Consider the following 9836-nt stretch of genomic DNA (forward strand, 5'->3'; position numbering starts at 1 on the left):
TATAATCATATATTACACATAATTTTAAGTATTTATAAATCTATTTATTATATTTGAATAATTAAAATTGACTATAGGTATTAAGTCATTGATGAATAATATCATTTTATATTCCTTTCAAAATTCAATAGAAAATGAAGATTATATTTCAATATTATCAAATTCATTTTATTGAACACTTTATTTATTTAAATCTAACCTATCTTTCTTAATTTAAGATTCAATTAATAAATTTATGTAAAATTAATAGTCAAATGAGATATTAAAAAACTAATACACTTTTTAGGCCTATATAATAGAAGTTATGTTAGTCTTACTCGTTACAAAGAAATAAAATATAAATCTATTTATTATATTTTAATCATTAAAATTGACTATAGGTATGAAGTCATTGATGAATAATATCATTTTATGTTCCTTTCAAAATTCAATAGAAAATGAAAATTATTTTCAATATTATCAAATTCATTTTATTGACCACTTTTTATTTATTTAAATCTATCTTTCTTACTTTAAGATTCCATTAATAACTTTATGTAAAGTTAATAGTCAAATGAGATATTAAAAAACTAATACAGTTTTTAGGCCTATATAATAGAAGTTATGTTAGTCTTACTCGTTACAAAGAAACAAAATATAAATTGAAATCTTACAAAATGGCATGTCACACCAATCAATCTTGTTTTTTGAGTGTTTTATGCCTTGTTTTGATGGTTAGTTCGGGTAAGAATGAAATTTTATTTTTATTTTTGAGTTTCAATTTTAAAGTAGAATTTACTAACACCAAATGTTTTTTATTGAAACATATATTGCATTTTTATATTCAAAAGAAAGTAAAAAAGATTCTTCTAAAAAATTATGTGATTGTTTAACCCTTCTAAGAAGTTGATTTCTTTTTAAACAAGATATGTAGATCAATAACAATTCAATTATGGTTTAATCAATTCTCAATTCGAAAGAACATTAGATTGAGATTTATAATGTAAAAATTATGAAGCAATGTCAGACACAAACTAATTTTAAATTTTGGTTGATTCAGGATTGGTTACCAGTATTTTGGTCCCTCCCGGAGGAGTTTGTATAGGGCCTTGTGTTGCAACGTGTGACCAGGATTGCTTTCGCAAGGGATTTGGAAAAGGGGGACAATGTTATACTCATCTTGAGAAGACAACATGTTGTTGTTTTCACCAATGAATTTTATTGTATGAGTTCAATAAAAATAATAAAACGTGCACTTCAGTTTAGCTCTGGAACTTACTTTTTGTAAGAAATTTGTGTAAATCTTTAAAATACTATAAACACTATTATGAATAAATGAAATTTAAAATGGAATATATATTATTTGCATTGTTGTAATATCCCATATTCCCTTAAATGCTCAATTAGTTGTCAGTTGAGATCAATTGAGTTCCTATGTAAATTATCTATTATCATTTGTAACGATTGGAGCTCCTATGTGCTCTAAATGTTGTCAATTGGGACCAATAGAGTAACCAATGAACCCTGAAGGGATTAATTATTAATAAAGATACATACCAATATTAATAAGTACAAGAGAGGACATTTTTGGTAACATTAATAATTGGTCAATTGGTACTGGAAGATAAAATATCAATTGAGATATTTTATTACTACTTGATATTATATTATATATATATATTATATAGTATATGTGTGGTGGAAAAGAAAAGAAGAAAATGATAAGAAGTAGTAGGAAGAGATAAGAAGAAGGAGAGAGTTATCAGAAAAGGGAAAAGAAGAGAAAGAGAAAGAAAGAGGAAAAGAGAAAGAAAAAGAAAGAAGAAAAGAGAAAGAAGAGGAGAAGAGGAAGGAACCATCACCATCATCTCATCTTCATCATCACCAACTTCATCTTCTTCTTCTACTAGGTGAGTTCTTAGATAGTTTTAGCATTTGGGGGAAATTAATCTATATTTGTGGGGTTAGGGTTTGTGTGAATCGTGCCCTAACCATGCTATGTGATGATATTATGTTGGTTGTTGTTGAAAAATCAAGTTATGTGAAAATAGTAGGTAAAAATGGTATATGGAAAGGAAAATAAAAGAGGAGTTATTTAAGGAAAGAAGTTACTGAGAGAATTAATTTGAAATTGGAATTTTTTTCTTTTTTTTAATAGGCTAGAGAGGTTGTTGTTGAATACTTATGCAATGAATAAATATTAATCTAAATCTTGATTAAGATAGATTAATGAATTAATTGAGCATTATAGCTCCGTTTTGGATGCGGACGGATGCATTAGTAAGATAATGAAAAAGGCTATTATTATAATATCATATTATAGTAAATTATGTGTCTTACAAATTAAATGAATTATATTTATGATGGGTGTTAAACATGGTTGATATGGTTGATTGTGAAATAACATGACTAAAGATAACGTAAAGGACTATTATTATTGTTCCATGTTATAAAATAGGATGTGATTTATAAATGCCATGAATTTTATCATGATGAAAATTAAATATTGTTGTTATGTGAAAGGTGAAGTAACATGATTAAAACTCTACAAAGATGAGTGAGGAAACCTAGGAGAATACGGTATTCATTCGTACGACGCTTATGTGAGGTCGTGGACGAATTGTTACCATGATTGAGAATGAGACGCATTGTATGGAACATGCCCTTTTTATTATTTGTGTATTATGGTGAATGAAGTCACCTATGATTGATGAATTTGTTATGGTTCGTGGAACCAATGATTATGGAACCGATCATGTATTCAGAATGTGTGTTTTTCTGTGGTGGTACACATCTCTTGTGGTATGCTTAGATGAGTAAGCATTGGGATGTGGGACCAATGATTCGAGCCTCAAATGGGTTTGAGCCCCAACCATGGCGGACATGGGGGAAAGGTGGACACCTATGTGGGTTAGAGTCCCATACGGTGAAAGATACCCTAGGTGGGTTAGAGTCCCATACGGGTGATGGTTCTTAAAAGTGGGTTAGATTCCCATAGGGGAACCTGATATCCACCGCGAAGGTCGAATCATACGAGCATGCATGAACCGAGGCTGGCTTAGACGTAAGTCCGATCGGGAATTGATGTTTCGTGATCTGAATAATGATCGTGGTTGAGTTATGAGAACTCAGATGCATGTTGCCATACAATTGCGAGATAGTTTCCCCATCGCTCAAGTCTTCTTTCCCTTGTTGACTTGAGTTGGTTATGAGTTGAAGATTGATTAGAAAACCCTGTAGAGCCGAGTGGACCCATAGGATAGAAGAACTCACTGAGATTATTATCTTATCCCATTATTGTTGTTATTTTTTCAGGTATTCTTTACTGGTTGAACCTAAGAGAAACTGTTATGGATGTTTCAAGGGTTGCTGTTCATTATGATCTTCCGCTGTGGAGTTGTGTGCAATGAAGATATTGTACATATTTCTTAGATTTTTATTGTTTAGGAATTATTGTATAACATGTTCCATTGATGTTTTAGTTTGGACATGTATATATATATATTGATGCCATTAGGCACTTATGTTGTGACAGTACCAAAATTTAACACTTGTATGATATTATTCTAGATATATATTATACGGGTTGTTACAGTTGGTATCAGAGCAGGTCGATTCTCGACCTAGCCTTGAAACATCATAAGTAAATCTATTCCTGCCTCATATGTGTGTATAGCCAACATGATTCTTAATATCACTGTATATAGTATTGGGCCTGATCAACCTAATGCTATGTGCATGGTAGGTAGGATCATGGTTGAGCGACCACGAGGACTCCGAAGTGTGGGTTGAACTTGCGCTTTGAGAATAGGCTCAAGCCAAGAGTTAGAAAGTAAGGAGAGCTAGATGGCCCAGTTGAAGTTTCAGAGGCGTTGTGATTTGGGTATTATAGAATTGAAGAGTAGTATATCGTTCAAGCGATTCTGCAGTGTTAACGGAGTTGAGAAATTGGGGAATTCTATCAGATGAGTTTGTCAGAAGTTTGAGGAATGAGTGAATTTGCTAGCGGAATAAGATGCGCTCACTAATATGGAATAAGTATTGTGAGTGATTTTGTATGGTAAAGGAGGAAGGATGGTTATGCTACGCATATGTCATAAGGTCTGGAAGTGAGGTAATGTACTAGTGTTTCAGTTTCTAAGGCCACTAAATATTTTAGAAGAACAAGAGTACTTAATGGAATATATATATTTGGAATGGTACCTTGCAAGTGGTTGAAGACTTGAGGGATAAGGACGTTCAGTTTTGTTGGGAGCCTAAGGTAGTGGTGAAGTCTAAGAAGAGACTCGAGGACATGGTTGCCTATTCCAAGTGAAACATGTATGGACCAAATGGAGGTTAGAAGATAAACCAAGTATGTTCAGTTTTAGAAGGGAGATCGGATTTGAGATAGCTCGTCAGCGGTTCAATGTTAGTAAGAGACCATTATGGAATGATGAGTTACCTAAAGATCAATTATAAGAGTTTGTGTTGGGGGCAGATAGCGCACATTATATAGTAATAGAAGCTCCAGTGGGTTTTGGTTGTATGAGAACTGGTTGAGGATAAGAGCAATTAAGTTGGATTTAAGGAAGTCTAGTAGAATGGTTTTGTAATGGGAACTGGGAGAATTACCATGGGAAGACAAGTGAACACCGAGTGTGGAAGTAATGTGGATGTTGCAATACAACTGTCGTAATGGGGTACATTTTAGATAAAGGCACAATGGGACCATTAAGATTCATTAAGACAAAGTTATGGGCGTGTAGTTGATGATTGTTCACATCGAGGATTTCTAGAGTATGTAGTGTGTAACACCCGAGGTCGGAGAGGCCGAAGAGTGGTTACATGTAACATCCGAGGGCGATGGAGTGGTTGTCGATGCATGACAATGAGACACTCCTAGCAGCTTCTAGGGAAAAACCAAATTCACATCGGAATGAGAGGGATCCTGAGGCTGTGCAGGTATGAGACTACATGGTTGAAAGAAGGCTTATAAGGATTAATTGGTACTACCTATATCTACAAGATACATCTTCTTTTCGGTATCCTAACTAATAAGAACTCCATAGTTAAGCGTGCTTGACTTGGAGTAGTATTGGGATGGGTGACCTTCTGGGAAGTTTCCTGGAAAGTGTGCGAGTGAGGACAAAACATGTTGAAAAGGCCCGTGTTGATTTGTGGGGTTAGTTGATAATCCTGAAAGCAGTTTGGGGTGTTACATAGTGGAATAGAGGAAGTTAAACCTTGGTGTTAAGAGAAGTATGTGATAGCAGCATTATGGTCATAAGTAAGTGTAATGGATTCCTTGTCTTGAGATGGATGTAAAGTAACATACTTTTTGTTGAGCAGTGAGTCTTGTATTCTAAGAAGTTGAGTTGATGATAGACAATGAAAGATAATCTAAGCTGGAGCATGTGGACTAAGTGTAGAATGTGGAATATTTTATGTTGTAAGAGTTTATTGGGGGGGCAATGAGGATTATTCGTGGGAAGTTATAGAGACAAGTAACCCCGGTATGATGCAGTGGGTAGTAGGTATTGGTTTAGAAGAAAAATTCCAGTCATAATTGTGTGGCAATGATAAGGTTCATCTTAAGTGCATTTTATTTGGATTGAAAGAGTAATATTGGTTTATTGGAAGTCCGGTTGTTATTTATCTCCCTGAGAAGTATTTGGTTGGTTGGTTAGTCACGGACTATAAACATTCACACCGTGTTGGAGCTAAGGATGTCCTAAATGTCATAAGTGTACCGTTGTGGATGTACAAATTGAGGATGGAGTTGCAAGTCACCACAAATCAGATTGGTAGTTTTGAGATTGGGATTTCTAAAGGTATAGTGTGTAGTTGGTCATCTGAGGAGATATCATGGAAGTCAGACGCGTGGGAAAACCAACCTGGAAGACCATGCTCAGTTTAAGTAAGTCTGAGAAGTACCATTATTATGATTATGAATAACTATAAGGAACAGACTTGGAAGAGACCTACTAAGCGGTGATCTGGAAGAGATTAGATAGGTATGTGGTATAGATATTGATAAGGTGTGAAGCGGTTGGTCACGGTATGAAATTGATTAATTCATTTGGATTCATAGCCTTAGATGTAGACTCCCTGAGAGTGGTAATGGATGTGTACGATGATACTCTACCCTATTGGAAGGATTCATGAATTTTACTTCCCAGGAGGAACGAGAATCAGTTATTCCTAAAGTTAAACATGTAACTCGGATGGTATGTTAGTAAGAGCATGAGCTAAGATCATAGAAGACGGGACAAGACGATTGGGATGAATGATTTTGGATATGAAGTGAAATGTTGTCTCTAGATATGTGTGAAGTATTGTGTGTGACTCTATGAGGTGTATGGATACTCATAGTTATGTTCTAGATTGCTTAAGTTCCTTAGAAGTGGTGTCTCATTGATGAGTTAAAGTTCCTTGATGGTGTTATGTTGTTTTGGTCAAGACCATGTGCCAGGAGAAATCTTGAATGAATCAAAACCCTACGAGAGGATTTGATATGGAATATAGTAACCAGAACCGGATGTTGTCAAACTAATTTGGTTTAGCTGCATCGAACACATGATGAATTTGGATGTTATATGTTTTATGGTTGTAGCAATGTAACTACTAGATACCTATCTTCTGATGAGTGTTGGTCTTATTCTGAACTTTTGTCAGTCATCAAGGAAGTTATTCTACTAATGGAAGTCGGTAAGGTTCTTGTACCATTTTGGACAGTAGGCACTCTGAGGGTAAGTGTGTTTCTTTTTGGATTGTTAGCTAAACAGTAGTGCCTAGGAATCCCAAGTGTTCCACTATTAGAATCAGGGTATCACATTGGAAGGTGATGGGTGAAAGAGCTCAATCAAGTCTATGAGGATCAGAGAGATAGTTACTCGTAAGAATGGAGGTAAGGATGAGAGTAAAATAATCTCGTGCTAATGGTTCTATCTTTTTGGAGTAGTACGAGAGAAGGGAAGCAGTAGGAGTAAGGGCTTGTAGCATACAGTATCAGATCAAGTGAAGTTGATGAGATTACCGGTAGATGGATTACAAGTTTGTCACATTTGTTGAAGGAATAATAAGGGAAGAGTAGTCAATATTGTGTGGTTAAGGAATCAATAAATTTTCTTATGAAGAATTAATGAGTATTGATTAACCGAGTCAAGACAAGATGTTGTAATTATGTTTTACGTAACTTAGTACAAGGAAGGGAGGTCATGGTTTCCGGGAAGAAAGTGACCCACTGACGTTGAGCGGTATATCGGATAAAATAAGTGAGAGCAAGTCTAAATGTTAATCCAACATCAGAATGAGATTGTGATGGAAATCAAGAAGTTTCGAAAGTTCAGGGATGAAGGAAAATTTGTTAGCAAAGATAAGTTAGAAGAATAAGTATGTTAGAGACTTGGAATTGAAGAGAAGTCAAGTGTTGGTCTAAGATGTTGTAATTATGTTTTACGTAACTTAGTACAAGGAAGGGAGGTCATGGTTTCCGGGAAGAAAGTGACCCACTGACGTTGAGCGGTATATCGGATAAAATAAGTGAGAGCAAGTCTAAATGTTAATCCAACATCAGAATGAGATTGTGATGGAAATCAAGAAGTTTCGAAAGTTCAGGGATGAAGGAAAATTTGTTAGCAAAGATAAGTTAGAAGAATAAGTATGTTAGAGACTTGGAATTGAAGAGAAGTCAAGTGTTGGTCTAAGATGTTGATTCAAGGTTTGTTTGTTTGTTGAGCGAAGGAAATTCGGGGGCGAATTTCAATTTAAGGGGGGGAGAATGTAATATCCTGTAATATCCCATATTCCCTTAAATGCTCAATTAGAGGACATTTTTGGTAACATTAATAATTGGTCAATTGGTACTGGGAGACAAAATATTTTGTTACTACCGAATATTAGAATATATATATATATATGTATTATATGATATATTTAATTTCCCATATATATATATTTAATTTCCTGTTTGTACAGGATATGTCACCAAGGGGATTCAAACCCAGGACCTCCTTTAAACTGTACATGCCTTACCACTAGGCTAGAGAGGTTGTTGTTGAATGCTTATGCAATGAATAAATATTAATCTAAATCTTGATTAAGATAGATTAATGAATTAATTGAGCGTTATAACTCCGTTTTGGATGCGGACGGATGCATTAGTAAGATAGTGAAAAAGGCTATTATTATAATATCATATTATAGTAAATTATGTGTCTTACAAATTAAATGAATTATATTTATGATGGGTGTTAAACATGGTTGATATGGTTGATTGTGAAATAACACGACTAAAGATAACGTAAAGGACTATTATTATTGTTCCATGTTATAAAATAGGATGTGATTTATAAATGCCATGAATTTTATCATGATGAAAATTAAATATTGTTGTTATGTGAAAGGTGAAGTAACATGATTAAAACTCTACAAAGATGAGTGAGGAAACCTAGGAGAATGACGTGATTAATAACTTAGAAATATGATCTAGGTTATGGAACATGTGAGATACATGTATGAGAATACGGTATTCATTCGTACGACGCTTATGTGAGGTCGTGGACGAATTGTTACCATGATTGAGAATGAGACGCATTGTATGGAACATGCCCTTATTATTATTTGTGTATTATGGTGAATGAAGTCACCTATGAATAATGAATTTTGTTATGGTTCATGAAACCAATGATTTGTGGAACCGATCATGTATTCAGAATGTGTATTTTTCTGTGGTGGTACACATCTCTTGTGGTATGCTTAGATGAGTAAGCATTGGGATGTGGGACCAATGATTCGAGCCTCAATTGGGTTTGAGCCCCAACCATGGCGGACATGGGGGAAAGGTGGACACCTATGTGGGTTAGAGTCCCATACGGTGAAAGATACCCTAGGTGGGTTAGAGTCCCATATGGGTGATGGTTCTTAAAAGTGGGTTAGATTCCCATAGGGGAACCTGATATCCACCGCGAAAGTCGAATCATACGAGCATGCATGAACCGAGGTTGGCTTAGACGTAAGTCCGATCGGGAATTGATGTTTCGTGATCTGAATAATGATCGTGGTTGAGTTATGAGAACTCAGATGCATGTTGCCAAACAATTGCGAGATAGTTTCCCCATCGCTCAAGTCTTCTTTCCCTTGTTGACTTGAGTTGGTTATGAGTTGAATATTGATTAGAAAACCCTGTAGAGCCGAGTGGACCCATAGGATAGGAGAACTCACTGAGATTATTATCTCATCCCATCATTGTTGTTATTTTTCAGGTATTCTTTACAGGTTGGATCTAAGAGAAACTGTTATGGATGTTTCAAGGGATGCTGTTTAGTATGATCTTCCGCTGTGGAGTTGTGTGCAATGAAGATATTGTACATAGTTCTTAGATTTTTATTGTTTAGGCATTATTGTATAACATGTTCCATTGATGTTTTTAGTTTGGACATGTATATATATTAATGCCATTAGGCACTTATGTTGTGACAGTACCAAAATTTAACACTTGTATGATATTATTCTAGATATATATTATACGGGTTGTTACATATCCCATATTCCCTTAAATGCTCAATTAGTTGTCAGTTGAGATCAATTGAGTTCCTATGTAAATTATCTTGTATCATTTGTAACGATTGGAGCTCCTATGTGCTCTAAATGTTGTCAATTGGGACCAATAGAGTAACCAATGAACCCTGAAGGGATTATTATTAATAAAGATACATACCAATATTAATAAGTACAAGAGAGGATATTTTTGGTAACATTAATAATTGGTCAATTGGTACTGGAAGATAAAATATCAATTGAGATATTTTATTACTACTTGATATTATATATATATTATATAGTATATGTGTGGTGGAAAAAGAAAGAAGAAAATG

At 34.6% G+C, this 9836-nt stretch overlaps 1 long non-coding RNA gene across 1 annotated transcript; it reads left to right on the top strand.

Moving 5' to 3' along the window:
- Window positions 1–561: 561 nt before the first annotated feature.
- Window positions 562–1334, top strand: LOC127114614 (uncharacterized). The gene is made up of 2 exons (XR_007800453.1): window positions 562–723; window positions 1040–1334. It is a non-coding gene; the product is annotated as an uncharacterized LOC127114614 (long non-coding RNA).
- The last annotated feature ends 8502 nt before the right edge of the window (window positions 1335–9836 follow it).

Source organism: Lathyrus oleraceus, unplaced genomic scaffold (assembly GCF_024323335.1).
Source record: "Lathyrus oleraceus cultivar Zhongwan6 unplaced genomic scaffold, CAAS_Psat_ZW6_1.0 chrUn0649, whole genome shotgun sequence".
In the NCBI taxonomy this organism is placed as follows: Eukaryota; Viridiplantae; Streptophyta; class Magnoliopsida; order Fabales; family Fabaceae; genus Lathyrus; species Lathyrus oleraceus.